The sequence below is a fragment of the Simochromis diagramma genome, unplaced genomic scaffold (assembly GCF_900408965.1).
Source record: "Simochromis diagramma unplaced genomic scaffold, fSimDia1.1 OVJJ01000197.1, whole genome shotgun sequence".
In the NCBI taxonomy this organism is placed as follows: domain Eukaryota; kingdom Metazoa; phylum Chordata; class Actinopteri; order Cichliformes; family Cichlidae; genus Simochromis; species Simochromis diagramma.
In genome coordinates this window covers 376,846-394,440 of record NW_024386935.1, presented here as the reverse complement: position 1 = coordinate 394,440, position 17,595 = coordinate 376,846, and the positions used below count along the sequence as shown (strand labels likewise).

Genomic DNA, 17,595 nt, shown 5'->3' with positions numbered 1-17,595 from the left:
CCACATGTTGATGACACTTGGGTCAAAATCAAAACCCAAGAAGTAGAAGCCTACACTGCTCACATCAACTCTATGGATAAAAACATAAAGTTCACCAGGGAAGACACAAAGGATAACAGTTTGCCATTCCTGGACTGTGCCATGCGTATTCAAGAGAATGGAACCTAAACATTGAAGTTTACCGGAAGCCTCACACACACAGGGACCACCACCCTCTGGAACACAAACATGGAGTAATCAGGACCCTACAACACCGGGCAGAAAATGTTCCCTCTAAGCCTGAGGGGGAAAAGAGGGAACACTCACATGTAAAGGAAGCTCTTAAAACATGGACTTCCATCAAATCAACAAAGATGCACAGAAAAGAAGATCAGACACCAACTAGGAAGGGCCAGAAAGGCAAACGCAACAATATTGTCATCCCCTATGTGACAGGTTTATCACAGAAACTCTTCTCCAAGCACAACATCCCAGTGTACTCCAGACCCAGCCACACACTCAGACAAAAAATGGTTCATTCCAAGGACAAAGCTCCTAAACACAAACTTAACAACGTAGTGTATGCTGTACAGTGTAGCAAGGAATGCTCAGACCTCTACATTGGAGAGACCAGACAGCCACTTCATAAACACATGGCACAACATAGAAAGCCACCTCGACAGGACAAGACTCGGCGGTCCATCTGCATCTAAAGGACAAAGATCACTCTTTCGAGAATGCCAGTGTTCATATTTTGGACAGAGAAGACAGTTGGTTTGAAAGAGGAGTGAAAGAAGCCATTTATTTCCACTGTGAGCGACCATTTTTGAACAGAGGGCGGGGCTTACGATACCAACTGTCTGTCTTTATTCTGATGGACCAGACATGAGATCTGTAAGTGATTTGTCAGAGCATCCTCATTCCCAACACTTAACATACCAACGATTTGTCACGTCCCGATATGTCTCATAGTAACGCAAAAGGTAACCTTTCCTATGCTATGCTCCAGATTGTGGATGGAATCAATAGAATGATGCTCCTGGCAGTAACACACGTTCCAGCCATGTATTCCAGCCCTAACCTTAACCACAACCTTAACCATATCAGATAGTTTTTTCCAAAGCGATTCATGATGAGAAAGCAAGATAAATTTACATGTGTAGATCCAAACAGTTCTCATGTTTCCAAACGTGTAACATACCGACGATTTGTTACATAGCGTCGGAATGTTACTTTTTGGCATGGGAACGTGTTGGATTTGTTGCTGTAATTATATTTTTTCAAACTGTGAAACAAATTGAATAACATTCATCCATCTAATGTTGGGTTTAGTGGTGGGGAACAACTTTTACTTTGTGCAGCACTCTCTCTGTGACTGTTTCACCCAGTCAGAGCAAGCAGCTTCCAAGAACCACTCGCTGAGTGGTCGGGTAATACACATTTTTATGTAGCAACTGAAGGTTGCCAGGCAGTCGATCGATCTAAGATAGCAATAATAATGACACAGAGCAAAATGTAAAAATAACATAAAAAATAGTACAGAATATTAAGCAATAACGGATAAATGAAAGGTTTTGCAGAAATTAAATTGCATTTGAACAAAAACAAAACTCATCAAAAAAGCAATTAAAAATAAAATAATTCTTATAAATTAAAATATGTAATATTATTAGTAATTATACAAAGTTTTGGATAACTCCTGTTGGTGGCTTTCAAAGAAAATGTCATTAATACAGTACACACAGCACATTATACTGTATGTGCAGAAGATTTAACACTAATGGAAAATGATATGTCCTTCTCCGGGACTGGAAAATGAGGGATACAAGGAGAGTGCATGGCCACAGAAAGAAGATGATAACATGGAGGGAGAGCCATTTGTCAACCAGACATATTTTCATCCCTTTCATATGATAGGCCTCCTGCCACAGTATAAATAAACAGAAAGTGATAGCCTTGTACATAGCTCAGCTATGACCCTGTAAAGTCTTAAATAGCTCTTCTGTTCAGATTATGCAGCAGGCTAATGCAGAACTGTACTGTAACTTTTCACACCTCATTGTATGAAATGTTTGCTTGTACGATGCAGTCATGAAAACATTTTGTGGTTGAAGGGTTACAATTATCTGTTAAGATAAATTTGTGTCTGTGTACTCACAGTGGACACGATGGCGTATGTAAAAAAGCTTTTGTGCATGCTTGTTTATATAAACTGACCAGCAACTAGTTTGTTATGGAGGTGACAGGTGTTGTAATCTAAATTGAGACAGGTAAGGGGAGCATATTTGACTTTGTTTACTGCTCACTCCCCTAAATGAAACCTATAAAAACATGTAACCTTTCAAATCTGGAGCCAAGAAAAGCACTGTGTGTGTAAAAAAGATTTGTGTGTGTGTAAAAAAGATTTGTGTGTGTGAAAAAGAGTTGTGTGTGGACTTAGCCAAAAAAAAAACCCTGCAAGTTACAAGTACGAATTTTGACCCTATTTCTCTCCCTTTCATCTGATTGGTCAATGTCATGTCAATCACAAATATAACAATCCAATCAGAGAACAGATGGGTTTGGCTGTCGGAGGGGCGCTTTTTTTGAACTGCAGGTCATTGAAGGGTAATACAGTTTGAAGCTAGAGGATCTCTATATAAATACCCGATAGAAGCTAGGTCCCCTAACTTTCAGCAGCTGTTGAAAGGATAAAGTTGTGCTATATCAGTGGTTAGAAATACTTATTACTACTTATTACTTTAGGATTATTTTAACACAAAGTCAGGGCTGACCCGGGACCATTGCTGTGAGTCACAGTGCGCAGCATAAAAGTCCTTTCACATCCAACGCAGAATGTGCTGCTAATGCTAACTAAAAGCAAAGGATCCAGAATTTGTTGCTGGCTGCTGGGCTCTGTGGGTTTTTGCAGCAGCTCTACCTGCACTAGATGCACCTGCTCCTTGTCGTTTCTATCTCTGACTTTAGGTCCTCTACAAGAGTTTCTTTTTTTTTGCTAGTTCTTCAAATGTTCAATAAAAACATGTATGCTAATTCGTAACGAAGAAAGCTTTGTAATGAAGACTGTCATTTCCAAAACACTGCCCCCCCCCCCCCCGCGGTCCGCAGCGCTGTTGAAAAGGCTGTGGAAGTCCCTGTATTAAACACGTAGACCTGTGACACATAAATCACCAAACTCGGACGACCACAGACTGTTTTCCTTCGTGGTGATGAAGGAAAACGCTGGGTTGGCATGTAAAAGGGCATTTATTCCCTTCAAAGACCTACAAAGTACAAAATATTTATGACCACATTTTGAGCCCATAATTTTCATCCTGCCTCAAGAAAATATCATGACTGCATTCACTGGCAATGAGTGCAACAGTAAAATAAAGAAATTAATTAACAAATAAAAAAAAAGACAAAAAAGACAAAAGTTTGGAGGGTGTCCAGTGATTGTTACAAAAGCCTGCTGGTCTTGAATATCAGATTGAACTATTTCCACACAAACAGATCGGCGAGTGAGGTGCGTACGTGTGTGTGCGTGCATGCATGTGTGTGTGTGAGTGCGCATTCATATCTTTGTGGGGACCAAATGTGTACTATACTTGTGGGGACCAACAGCCCTTATGGGGACCAAAATCTAGTGACTAACCTAATGGTTAGGTTTAGGGTAGGGGTTAGGCTTTTCATTTTTCATGGTTAGGGTTAGGGTAAACGGCTAGGGAAAGCATTATGTCCCCACAAGATATGAATAACCAACAAGTGTGTGTTTGTGTGTGAGACAGGGAGAGAGAGAGGAGGGAGGGCTGAATCTGTTCACTTTCGGCCTTCAATGCTATGGCCACAATCACAATCCAGTGCCGACCTCCAGAACTAGCTGTCCAAGTCTTCCCCACAAGAACTGACATACTCTGGTCTACCGAAATGAACCCGCTGAACCTCACAAGTGCCCTCACACATACTAGTGAAGGCAGTCGGACTTCAAGGAGGGAAAGCAGCAATATCTACACTGAATAAGATCTGATAAGATCAGAGTTTCAGTAATAATCTGCAAAGACTGTTTAATGAACCCTGGCAGAAAGTACAAGACAGCAGTTGATAAATCAAGACCCGTATGCCAAATTTGGTCCTCTGTCAAAAGGATTCAGTTCCTCAATAACAGTAAAGGTTTCCACTATGATTGCTTTCACCACAACTTGCATTCTAAAAAAAATCTGCTTTCAGTTTTTCAGATTATATTTTTCCATTTGTATTCCCTAACTATGGTAGTATCATTTCTCTCTCTCTCTCTGCACTACATCCAACAACTTCTCTTTTGGACATGGTGGGTCTGCATGTACTTTGTAATGTGTACATGCTGCAGAAAACCTGCAAGTTTCACATGACTACATGATCAGAACTAAGAGAATTTTCCTCTGTTAGTCTCTAAAGAGCATGTGTGGGCTGTCAATTGACCACTAAATTAGTCCTAATGATCACAACAATGATTAAGAAAGGAAACCGATAGCTTATTCCCTTCAGTGCAGTTTTTCTAGAGTAGTGTGGTCACTTGATTTAATGAGCCAACACTTTGCTCAGGCACATTGTTAATGAAGGTTTTCATGAATAAATTATAATTATATAGCGCTTTCCTACTCTACAACTTACCTCATTCACACAAGCACTTTTATTCAATGCATAAGTGCTTTCTATCTAACATCCACACATATTCACACTCCGACTTTGGGTTTGGACATTTGGCATGCAGACTGGCGAAACCAGGGATCAGTTAGTAGATGACCTTCTATACCTCCTGGGCTACAGCCAAGCCAACTTTTCTAACAAAGGTTATGAGGCTCCTAACACCATGGCTTGGTATTATTTTCACCTTGTGAGACTGTGTGTGCAACATCCTGGCAAAATGTGGTCCTGGATACAGTTAGTGAAGCAGGGACTACTACAAAAATGGTTCTGGGTACTTTAACAGATATTTGCATGTTTATCCATTTGGACACATTTTGTCAACATCACTGCTCAAACAGGCAATCTCAGTCTTTATATGTGCTCCAAGATCTCAAGTGTTCACGTTTTTTATAAATTCCTGAAGTTCAAATTCAGTCAGTCTGAACCTGTGTTACATGTTTTAAATTGTTATGAAACTACAGTAGAAATGTAATGTTCTCAGTTGCAGTCACTCAAACTTCTATTTCTAAAGTGTAACTGTGTTCAGTTCTGGCATACTCAAAGGGTAGTGACTTGTCAGTTACACAGTGGACCAACTCTAAAGCGTGCTCTGTTTTATCGTCCTTTTGGACTCTAATAGGAACCATCATTTTAAAAAATGACCTACATGTTGTAAGATTAGCAATGAACTCACCTAAAATCTACTGGGGTCACTGATGAAGAGAGTGGAGCAGAAGGGTTTTTTCTTAAGACTCCTATACAACCAGATTGTATAAATAAGAGTGCAGGTTTAAGGCACTTCCGCTTACTGAAATTTCCAGAACCGGAAATTACATCTATTAATCACACATAAACTGACTGAGGCTTTCACAGTACTAAATATGAAAGGTCTAAAAAAAAACAGACACAACAAGCCCTGGCGCAGGGTGCCACCAGTGCATCGAGCCACCTGGGGGGCTCTTCAACTGGTGGGGGAGGCTGTTACATCTTGCAGGAGGTCTCCTCTCTTCAGGAACTCACTCTGCAGGAGGGGGAGATATAGGAGAGGTGGAGGAAGATCTCAGCCTGGGCGTCTATTGTCTTGTGTAGTCTGGAAGATGAGTGGATGACGGGGTGGGTGCAGTTTTCTCTGTGGTGGGGTCGGGTGGGCTGTCCCGGGCTCTGTGGGGCCAGGCGGCGCTGCTGAACTGGGCCCCGGTCCGGATGGGCCTGGGCCCCCTTTCCCTGGCGGGTTGCAGAGTATGGGGGTGCCTACTGGGGTCAGCGGGGGAGCTGGCCCCAGGGAGGGGTCACTTGCCCCTCCCTTCCTTCCCTCCCCATCTCTGGCTGCCTCCCTCTTCCCGCTCCACCACAATCACCCACACATGCAGGACCTTGGGGTAAAGGTGTGTCACCAGAGTGCAGGGGAGGCATCCCCCCCTCTGTCCCTTTCTGGCTGCCTCTGCCTCAATTTTATCTCACAACTTAGACATTCACATTACTCACACTCTCATTACACATACATATAGGACCTTGGGGGTGGGCACGCTACACGGACTCCAAAAGACCATCAGGGTGTACACCTCACCCCTGGCGTCGTTGCCCACCTCTCAATTTTAAATACACGTAGACATTGAGGGCTAGCAGGAGGGGCTATGCGCTTACCTGCTGCTCTCTGGCAGGTAGCTCCATGCCCTCCTGGGTTTTAAATGCACCTTAGAACACACATGCATCAACACTACAATGAGCGGGTGGAGGGAGGTTTGGAGTCTTCACCCCCCCTTCTCTGCGGCCTGTTGGAGCGGGGGGGCTAGGAGGAGGAGTTGGCCGTCCGATTGGGGTCTGGAGTGTGGGGCCTCCCTGCTGCTGCTGTCGAGTCAGGGCAGTCTGCTTCTCTCCACCCCAGGGAAAAGGGTAACACTACCTGGGTCTGGGTGCAGTTTCCCCCTCCAGGGTACCTAGACCTGGGGTATAGAGTACGCTTGGGGAGTGTGATTGTGTGTACAGTGTCTCTTTATGTCTGTCTCCACGTTGGTTGAGTGTGGAGTAAGTGCATATGAGCGCATGAGGGTGGGAATGGATGTTTGTATCTGTGTGTGCCTGTATGTCTGTGTCTATATGTCAGGTTGGGTGTCAGACGCCACCTCTCTGGGGACATCTCAGGCCCTCCAAGGTTTGGAGGCCTATCTCCCCCCACCACCACTTCCCCTGCCAGTGGCAGACTCCCTCAGACATCGGTGCGTTGGTGGTTCTTTGTGTCCGGGGATGGGCGTCCAGGTACACACTGGCTCACTCCTGGTGGCTGCTTGTCGGGGCCTGAAGCCTGGGGCTCGCTCGGGCCACTCCGGGGGTGGAGAGCCCTTGGCCTCTTGGCCTGGGGCTCGGTCACTCTGGCACAGCTGTCTGCTTATTTTGTTGGTTTTTGTTTTTTGCCCTTTATCCCCGTCCCTCTTCCCCGCTGTTTTTCTTTCCCTCTTTCTTTTCCCCAGTCAAATCTGTCCCATATTTAGCAAGTGAAAATAAAATAAAATAAACAATAAAAGGTGAATCAAATAGACCATTACGGCAAGGCTGGGATGGTCCATTTGGTAAATCCGTTGGGCATCTTTCTTCGCCTTTAGACAACAATTCTGATGGCAAAAGAGCCAAACGGGACAGGCAAAAAAACAAAGAAAAAAGAATTAAATGATTCAGGTTTTTACAAAAAGAACGAGGCAATACAGTGCCATTCACCAGCTAACTTTCCAACTGAAGGCATTCTAGACAAGCACAATATTTTGAACAATTATAAGATGGATCCTATCTGTAAACATTTCTGTTTCCACTCCAATCTTAAAACCACTAGACATTTTTCAAAAATGGAGACTTTATGCACAACACACAGCCAACTGCTTTTTGTGCCATTTATGCTGTTTTCCTATTCATCATTAGAGGGACAAAAGAACAAATACATTCACAACATTCTTGTTAACTCATTACTGAAACATTGGTTGGGAAATTACATTCAACACATCCAAGCAGCATCAAAGCCAAAAAACAAATACTGTGAACTGCAGACATGACCCAACAAGATTTCCATGTACGCTGGACAAATTTGTATCTTTTTGAAACAAATTTTCTAACACAAGGCTTCTAACGCTTTAGCTTGGTATTAGGTTTTTGGATACAGGACTGGACTATATACTGATTATATACCATCTGGCCGGGGATTTTAGGTTTGCATGTTCTGCGTAGGCTTGACAGAGGATGAGAGTGGGGCACGGTGGGAATGCTGCTACACAAGTAATCCCAAAAGGAGGGTTTACATGAAGAGGATGTGGGACAATTCGATACCCAACAGCAAAAAACCTAGTAGCTAGGTGTTTCTACATTGAAACGAAGCAACTGCTAGCTCAACTAGAGATTGATGAGGTACAACATAAATGCTAAAGCAAAAGGGAGTTTGGACGTCAGGTCAGGGGGGAGATACCATCATCCTCACCATCGAAGATTGAGTACCATGCCCCATGAACAACTGGTGCGTTGAAGACATTGAATGTGAAAGCCCTCGGTAAGTGTAAAGATGTGAATGTAGCATTATGGACAAACCCTACTGCTACCAAGACGGAAAGCAGCCAACTCATCTACATTACAGCAGCAGTGATCACTGAGATGTTTGGCTACAAGATGAACAGCCACAAGGAGCCGTACCCTCCATGGACACGGAGACTAGAGGCCAAGATCAAGTAGCACAGTGGGAATTTAGCCAACTATCGGAGCTGCAAAAACACATGATGAGAAAAGGGATGCCAGCTTGGCCAGCTTATTTTCCCAAAGGCACTAATCAGGGCAGCACAAGAACTAGCTCATAGCTAATATTGCATACTCCCTGTATATTATCACTGTGACAGTGTTGCAACTACTTGCACTTTAAATTCTAATTACACCCACACATAAACTACAAGTGCTACAAAGCACTTGTTTTACTAATTTATTACTTTCTTTTTAGTTGTGTGAGGAGAACCTGCAAAGTAAGAGTTTCATTGCTCTGCATAACCATCTGTGTTTTGGCATGTACATGACAATAAACTTCTCGAATCTTGATAGATAAATATATAGGGGACTATGGTTAGATAAAAGATGAATAATATTTTTTCTTTTGCCAGGTTGAGGATGGGATTTTGGGGTGTAGGTCAGAGCATGGAGAGCTAAGGAGGGGAAGGGCTTCAGATTTAGGCGGAGCAATGTGCAATGTGCAGAGGCTGCAAGTTTGGTGATGTGGACGTGATGATAAACTCTATACAATAATTATTTAAAATGTGTTTCTTGCATTTCTGTAGCCAGCTGTAAGGTCAGTTTTCCAATTCAGGCAATCACCTGAAATTTAAAACTGACCTGTTTTTATTTTGTCATTATTTTAGTGCAATTAATCCTGATGTTATAAAAGTTATTTTCAACCTTTCAGAACGTTCTTATTCTATTTTTTTTAGATGTGTTAGTTGTCACGTTATTTGTTGTACCCTTTGTTTATCAGTTTTGATTAGAAATTATGCCATTGCCATTATTCCTACTGTTGCAGGAGCGGTTAAAATGACCACTTCTGGAGATTTTGGAACACTAGCAGTTCTTTTGATAAGGTCTCTTGTAAATCTGAGCTTACGTTAAGTGTTTTACTTTTCTCTGTTTTTGACAGAGGCAAATGGCATACCCCCAAAACAACATAACAATCCATGTAATAATCCAGGTTGTGTATCAGTTAAAAAATGTGTAGATGTGTAGATAAATTTGGTCAGCATTGTTGTAGAAAAAAATATTAATTATCTGTATTCCACACAAATGACCTAACAAGGAATGGGGAATTAATACTATATTTTGTATTGTACTCTATGACATAACCACTCTACTGCTTGAACCAAAAGGAGAATAGGTCCTTGTGAGAGATAAATGCTTTCTGCAAATCAAGAACAGCTTTCGAGGACACAGGTCTGGTAGCAATTATGTGTGCCTGTGCAGGACATTAAACAAAAAACTCCTCTTAACGTTTTGCAGAGTGCATCTTAAACACTGCACACAAAATGTGTTCATTAACATACTAGAAATATTCATCTTCTAACATGCCAACATTAAGCGGACACGCTGGTCATTCTGGACATTTCCATCAACATTTTGCTGTAACACAAACCTGAAAAGGGGAAAATTGTTTTAAATCTACTTTCAACAATTGGACCAGACAAGGCATCGGGGCAGTTTTTATCGTGTCTGATGCGACTGCACTTTCTCCAGTCATCTGCTATAGTGACAGGCAAACCAAACCCAAGTCTTACCCACAGCTTTAGTTAATGGCATTTCAAGTCCACATATGAAAGTGCCGGCAGAAATTTTACCTATTATTACACTGACTGCTGGAGAAGGAGAGTACTGGCCATCCAAACTGCAATAACACAGTCTTCACAGTAAGCAATCCATGTTTGGAAAAACACACTGAACAGTCCATGTGTTTGTATCAGCAATACAGTTTGTTTGCAGGCCTTATCATTAACCATATCAAGGATTTCTACTAATCATCAGCAGATTATATTCGTTAGTATCTCCCGGACTCCAACTATGAGAAGTTACAAAGGAAAAAAAGCAACGGTGTCCATTGATACTTTATATCAAGACTCTCCATGCGCTCAACAATATTCCAGATGTGGAAAACAACATTGTTAGAGGCATGGGCGTGTTGCCAAGTGGGTCACTCTTGAAGTTGAAACATGGAAAAATTGTGCAACAATCTCCTGGCATCACTTCCAAAATAGATGAAAATAATGCCAGAGCTGCCTTCAAATGAAACGTGAGTTTCTGACAAACATAATGTGAAATCTTTAGAATATTTCCACAAAGACAGCACGAGACGTTAGCCTCAACTTTAACAACACTCTAGTTTTCACACAGTCATGCTCATCCTGTACATTCCACAACATACCCACTGAACATCGCGCCTTAGACACTAGGAGGGGGGGGGCATCTTCCTGCACCACTGTTTCTCATACCCTGTCTGGGACGGGGGTCTGCAGAAAGTTTGTCGTGGGCTTTGGCATCGTCCCGGTTTGCTGCTGGTTCAGGACGGCTTATGCTCGCTGGATGCTTCTGCCCCTCCCAGGGATGTGGGTTGCTTGTTGAGGTTGGGTGTTGTCGTGTGGTCGTTGGCCCTTTCTCTCAGTGGATTCAGTTGGCTTGGACCTCCTCCTTGTCGAAAGGGGGCTCTGCAGGACGCCTGGTGATTCGTGGGTGCCTGGGCCCCTGGGAGCCTGTTCTTGACTCGCACCGGGGTGGTCAGTATCTAGTGGAGTTGACTGCATTTCACCTTTGGTAATGTCGATTCTCACCCCATGTAGGGCGTCCCTCCCTCTCCTGCTTGGATGAATATGCAGATGTTACAGAGATGTACGGACTCAGGTCTTCGGTACTCTTGGGGGCTGCAGATGGTATGGTTGTCCTGGTTCCATCTCTTTCTGCCTCTGGGGGACAGATATTGCGGCTTCCCACCCTCATTATCAAGTATGTTTGTGACAAAGACACATACAGAAACACTGACTCTCAATCTCTCACTCACATCCACACTCACACAACAAGTGAAAGGTGGGACCCAAATGCAGACACGGTAGGAGACGGAACTGAGTTTTAAACAAAAGGCGAGCCATTTATTTGGCTGACAAAACATGAACACAAAACCAAAGCAAGAGTGAACAGGGCAAATCCTAACCTGAAACCCAAACTGGGAAATAACTAAATAATTATGAAAACTCTGACGAGAGACACTGATATGAAACTGAACAGGTACATGCAACTATGGAACTATGAAATAAACCAAACATAAACCTGATCAGTACAAAGAACTCTGAGACATGACGTGGCTAGACATGAAACCAAACAGACAACCTGACAAAGACTGAAAGAAAACACATAGACTAAATACACACAGGAGGTGTGTGGGGAAACAGCTGACTAGAATGACATTATGACACCATGGGGAAAAGTAACAATAAGCACAATGAAAGACTTTAAAAATAAAGCAGGAACATAACGGGACGCAGACATGACACATGACAGGTTAAGACACATGAACCAACAAGGGACTAGGGATGGGTACCGGTATCCGGTGCCATGATCGCACCGGTTCTGACATAAACGGTAGTAACCAGACCGAAAAGCAGCGCACATTTCGGTGCTTTTCTTTCCTGAGCTGTGATACACTTTAGATTCTAGCCAATCATTTTACGTTTCCGAGGATAGTAGGCGGGGCCAGGTATGTACGTTCTTTTAGAGCAGAGCTACAGATTAAAAAATGCCCAAGGCGAAGCGGTCAAAAGTCTGGCTGTACTTCACAGCAAAAGATGCAAACTCAGCAGCAACAAGTGCTTTAAGCTGATACTGTGATACTGTCAAAGGAGGTAACACCTCGAATCCGATGAAACACCTGGCGACGCATGGCGTTTTTTTTTAAAGCCGAGAAATGCGCCGTATTTGATAGCTTGCTGCGAGACCTCACACAGAGCGCATCTACTGCGGGTGTGGTGCCTGTTATCGGACCCGGAGTTAGCAACATCTCCCAAAAACACGAAGAGGAGAGTCCTGGCCCCTAGCCCTGCCAGTGTAGCAGAAATGATGACGGATGATGATGGCAGCAGCAGCCGTTCTTCTCTGCGTGAGTAGCTTAATGTTGTTCGTGTGTAATTTACGTTGAGTAGGCTAACCACGTTATTACATTAATGCATGTAAGGTGAACTAGCAAACATCATCATAGCTACATGCGGCTGTCTTCTTGTTTGATGGCAGATACTCCCTTCACCCTGGCCAAAAAGGCTAAAATGACCAAAGAAAAAGAGGAAAACAGTTAAACATGAGAGGTTTTTAGACAAAGTTTGTGTTTTTTCCATTGTTTAAGCACTGCTTCCAGCCAAGAGTGATACCATATATGCCCCATAGCTGCAGAAAAGGCTAACACTGTTATCTTTTTACAAAAAAAAACAGCTGAACATGAGAGGTTTTTGGACCAATTTTGTGTTCTCCATTCTTTAAGCACCGGCACCGTTTCAAAAGTACCGGTTTGGTACCGGTATCGGATAAAACCTAAACGATACCCATCCCTACAAGGGACACAGGGGTGATGACATAAAGGGATCTAATAAACAAAGAACTCAAACCGAACAACCTTGGAGCTTAAGATGACTAAATAAAGTTAAACAATGAATATCACAATACACAGTGTTGGGAAGGTTACTTTTAAACTGTATTCCACTACAGATTACAGAATACATGCCCTAAAATGTATTTTGTAACGTATTCCGTTCCTTACTCAATGAGAGTAACATATTCTGAATACTTTGGATTGCTTAATATATTATCATGCTTTTTACAACTACATGAATGTACTATTGCTGTGTGATTTATTACTATTACTGAAGGCTACTTGCTATACCAATACCAACTAGATTTTTAAATCTTAATATAAAATGAGTAACAGTAGGGTGGACGGCTGCACTTTTAGCAGCAATCTCATATAGGAAACTATTCCGTGCGTATACAGGGTGGGCCATTTATATGGATACACCGTAATAAAATGGGAATGGTTGGTGATATTAAAGTCCTGTTTGTGGCACATTAGTATATGTGAGGGGGCAAAATCCTCAAGATGGGTGGCTGCAGTGGTTATTATTATATTTACATGCTTCCATCTCCCGTTTCTGGTCGGTGATAGCTCGTACTTTTCCACTCTTTTCTCCCTCATTTGCGCTCACAGACACATAACGGGTATGGCAGTCCATTCTCCCTGCAGCACAGACTACACTGCCCATGAAGCTACATTCTTTAGAGCTATGCCTGTAACACTTTGCCTATTGCCTTCATATGAAATAATTTTTGAATAATAATTTTTCAAAATATTTCTTCACGTCATTATGCGGAGGTAGAGGTGACGTGGGCCGCGAGATTGAGACCCAGGCATTAGAGCCTCTTAATGCGTGTTTTGTTTGTTTCCACCGGCGTGGAATTACCAAAAATAGAGAGGGAACAGCCTAACATATGAAACAGGAAGAGACCGCTGTATAATCCATTTATTTCAACAAAGTAACTGTATTCTGAATACCACCTTTTTAAACGGTAACTTTAAGGGAATACAGTTACTAATATTTTGTATTTTAAATATGTAATGCCGGTACATGTATTCCATTACTCCCCAACACTGACAATACAGGGAAACTCAAAACACCGGTCAGACGACCCAGGACTGTGACAGTATCTGTATTTTTGTGTTCCTTGTATATTTGTTTTTTCTTACAGGTGCGGCAGTAGGCAATACATTGTGAATTTCTATTTGTACTCTATCCTTTTATTATATTTCACCCTATTCCCCTCCTTTTTCCCCTGTCTGTCCTGTCTTTTACACTGTTATACTATAACACGTAATAAGTAAAAGAACACAAACACAAAAGAATAAAGAAAAATATGTTCAGCACAACAATGCATTCAGATAATAATTCTGATTGCAAAAGCTGCCAGACAGGACAGGATTCTAAACAATGAAATCCTTCAATGTGCAAATCAAACAAACATGTAGGACTGCCTTTTTCATATTGCTTAAATTAGACACATTCAATCTCAGAGTGACACTGAAAAACTATTTCATGCATTTATAACTTTTAGGCTGGACTACTGTAATTCAAGATGCTCTAAAACTTCCTGAAAAGCATTCAGCTGATCAAGAATGCTGACAGGGACTAGAAGAAGGGACCATATTTCATATATTTCATCTTCACTGGCAAAGCTTGTGGTTAGGGCTGGATGAAGTGTCCCTGAGACCTTTTATTAGTTATGCTGCTGGAGGTTTCCCATGATACACTGAGCATTACCTCTTTTGTCTCTTCTTGTTTTCATACATCACTATTAGTAATTACTAAAGTGTCTCCAACAGTTTGTCTTTTTCTCTCTTTTCTTCCCCTTACTCCTAACCGGTCATGGCAGATGGCTTCCCCTCCCCTCTGACATCACACAGGCCACACACAGCCCACTTTAATGTTAACTCTCTTTTCTATCGCTATACATGAATATAACTGCACATTTAATCCCAGAGATATCTTAACATAAGAAAAAGAAAAGCAATTACAACAGCATGTTGTTTTTCTACACAATAGAAAATTCTAATTATAGGATTAAGAAGCTGATTAAATGCTCGCGATTTGCTCAAAATGGTCCTGAAGGGAACATACCAGAGAAAGGTCCAGCTCTTCATTATGATGCTACACAGAGTTAAACAATTCCAGATGCTCAACAGAAACTTTTTGAGTTTTTTTGCCTGCAGCAAATATTACAGTTTGCTCAAACTGCTGTGATTAGATGTATTTGTATTGGATTGGATTTCATTTTGTTTTAGTTCTCAAAATTTCCATGTTTATTGCTGTACATTTCATAGACAGTCTTCAATGTGCAGCTGATCTAATGAAGCCCCGAAAGGCTTCAGTCATAAATTATCAGTATAAACAATGTTGTACGTGCAAACAAATTAAAAACCTCTATCAAATCCATCAGTGCTTCTTTATTCCAAAACCTTTAAAGGTGACATTTTCCATTTCGAGGACACAGGTCTGGTAGCAATTAAACGGATAGCTTTCCTCACAATCAAATGCTTTAAATTCTTTTCTTTAAATCTCTATTGATCCTGCATATCATGCAAATACACACACACGGCAATATCCACCTTGAAGTGGTATAAACAATGTTTTGACCAGACAAGACTACTGCTGAAATAAATCTACTTCAACCACTCCTAAAGAGGATAGCAATCATCCCAAAATGGAACTCTGTTATGAATAACAGAATAAAAGACAGAATTTTTCTTTTATTCTGAATAAAAGTATAAAAGACAAATCTCATTGTTGATGCACACATACATAATTTTTTCACTAATATCAGCAAGATTAATGTATTTCAGTAGGTTCAATGTTTTGTGTCAGTAGCATGTCTTCTGTCGAGACTCTTCAGAGAAGATGTATTGACCTGGCAACCAAGAAAAGGAAAAAAGCTTTGGAAAAAAATGGCAACTGCTGTACAAAACTCCACAAAAGGAAGAATGATTCTTCCTTTACAGGGAGTGCAGAATTATTAGGCAAATGAGTATTTTGTCCACATCATCCTCTTCATGCATGTTGTCTTACTCCAAGCTGTAGAGGCTCGAAAGCCTACTACCAATTAAGCATATTAGGTGATGTGCATCTCTGTAATGAGAAGGGGTGTGGTCTAATGACATCAACACCCTATATCAGGTGTGCATAATTATTAGGCAACGTCCTTTCCTTTGGCAAAATGGGTCAAAAGAAGGACTTGACAGGCACAGAAAAGTCAAAAATAGTGAGATATCTTGCAGAGGGATGCAGCAGTCTCAAAATTGCAAAGCTTCTGAAGCATGATCATCGAACAATCAAGCGTTTCATTCAAAATAGTCAACAGGGTCGCAAGAAGCGTGTGGAAAAACCAAGGCGCAAAATAACTGCCCATGAACTGAGAAAAGTCAAGCGTGCAGCTGCCAAGATGCCACTTGCCACCAGTTTGGCCATATTTCAGAGCTGCAACATCACTGGAGTGCCCAAAAGCACAAGGTGTGCAATACTCAGAGACATGGCCAAGATAAGAAAGGCTGAAAGACGACCACCACTGAACAAGACACACAAGCTGAAACGTCAAGACTGGGCCAAGAAATATCTCAAGACTGGTTTTTCTAAGGTTTTATGGACTGATGAAATGAGAGTGAGTCTTGATGGGCCAGATGGATGGGCCCGTGGCTGGATTGGTAAAGGGCAGAGAGCTCCAGTCCGACTCAGACGCCAGCAAGGTGGAGGTGGAGTACTGGTTTGGGCTGGTATCATCAAAGATGAGCTTGTGGGGCCTTTTCGGGTTGAGGATGGAGTCAAGCTCAACTCCCAGTCCTACTGCCAGTTTCTGGAAGACACCTTCTTCAAGCAGTGGTACAGGAAGAAGTCTGCATCCTTCAAGAAAAACATGATTTTCATGCAGGACAATGCTCCATCACACGCGTCCAAGTACTCCACAGCGTGGCTGGCAAGAAAGGGTATAAAAGAAGAAAAACTAATGACATGGCCTCCTTGTTCACCTGATCTGAACCCCATTGAGAACCTGTGGTCCATCATCAAATGTGAGATTTACAAGGAGGGAAAACAGTACACCTCTCTGAACAGTGTCTGGGAGGCTGTGGTTGCTGCTGCACGCAATGTTGATGGTGAACAGATCAAAACACTGACAGAATCCATGGATGGCAGGCTTTTGAGTGTCCTTGCAAAGAAAGGTGGCTATATTGGTCGCTGATTTGTTTTTGTTTTGTTCTTGAATGTCAGAAATGTATATTTGTGAATGTGGAGATGTTATATTGGTGTCACTGGTAAAAATAAATAATTGAAATGGGTATATATTTGTTTTTTGTTAAGTTGCCTAATAATTATGCACAGTAATAGTCACCTGCACACACAGATATCCCCCTAAAATAGCTAAAACTAAAAACAAACTAAAAACTACTTCCAAAAACATTCAGCTTTGATATTAATGAGTTTTTTGGGTTCATTGAGAACATGGTTGTTGTTCAATAATAAAATTATTCCTCAAAAACACAACTTGCCTAATAATTCTGCACTCCCTGTATACCACCAACTGGTGGAGGTATAGCATCTACATAAGATAGGAGGAGAACATCCGTTTTTGGAAAACTTGTAACCTGTAAGTACAAACTGAGTATCATTTAATCATCGCCACCTACCTGACTGTTCTTGCTGAAACCTTGATGACCACAGAGTACATGTCTACTTTCTGAAGGATGACACCCCATGTAACAAAGCTCAGACTGATTTTATAATATAAATTTACTAAATGGCCTCCATAATCAGCAGAGCTCAATCCAACAGAGGATCTCTGGGATGTGATGAGAGAATTTCATCATGAAAATGCTGCCTACAAATCTGACACAAATGC

General features: G+C 41.8%; 1 protein-coding gene across 6 annotated transcripts in view; it reads right to left on the bottom strand.

Annotated features, from left to right (window-relative positions):
• ltbp1 (latent transforming growth factor beta binding protein 1) overlaps positions 1-17,595 on the bottom strand; it is a 127,545-nt gene that overhangs the window by 92,298 nt on the left and 17,652 nt on the right. The gene's annotated exons all lie outside the window — the stretch shown is intronic.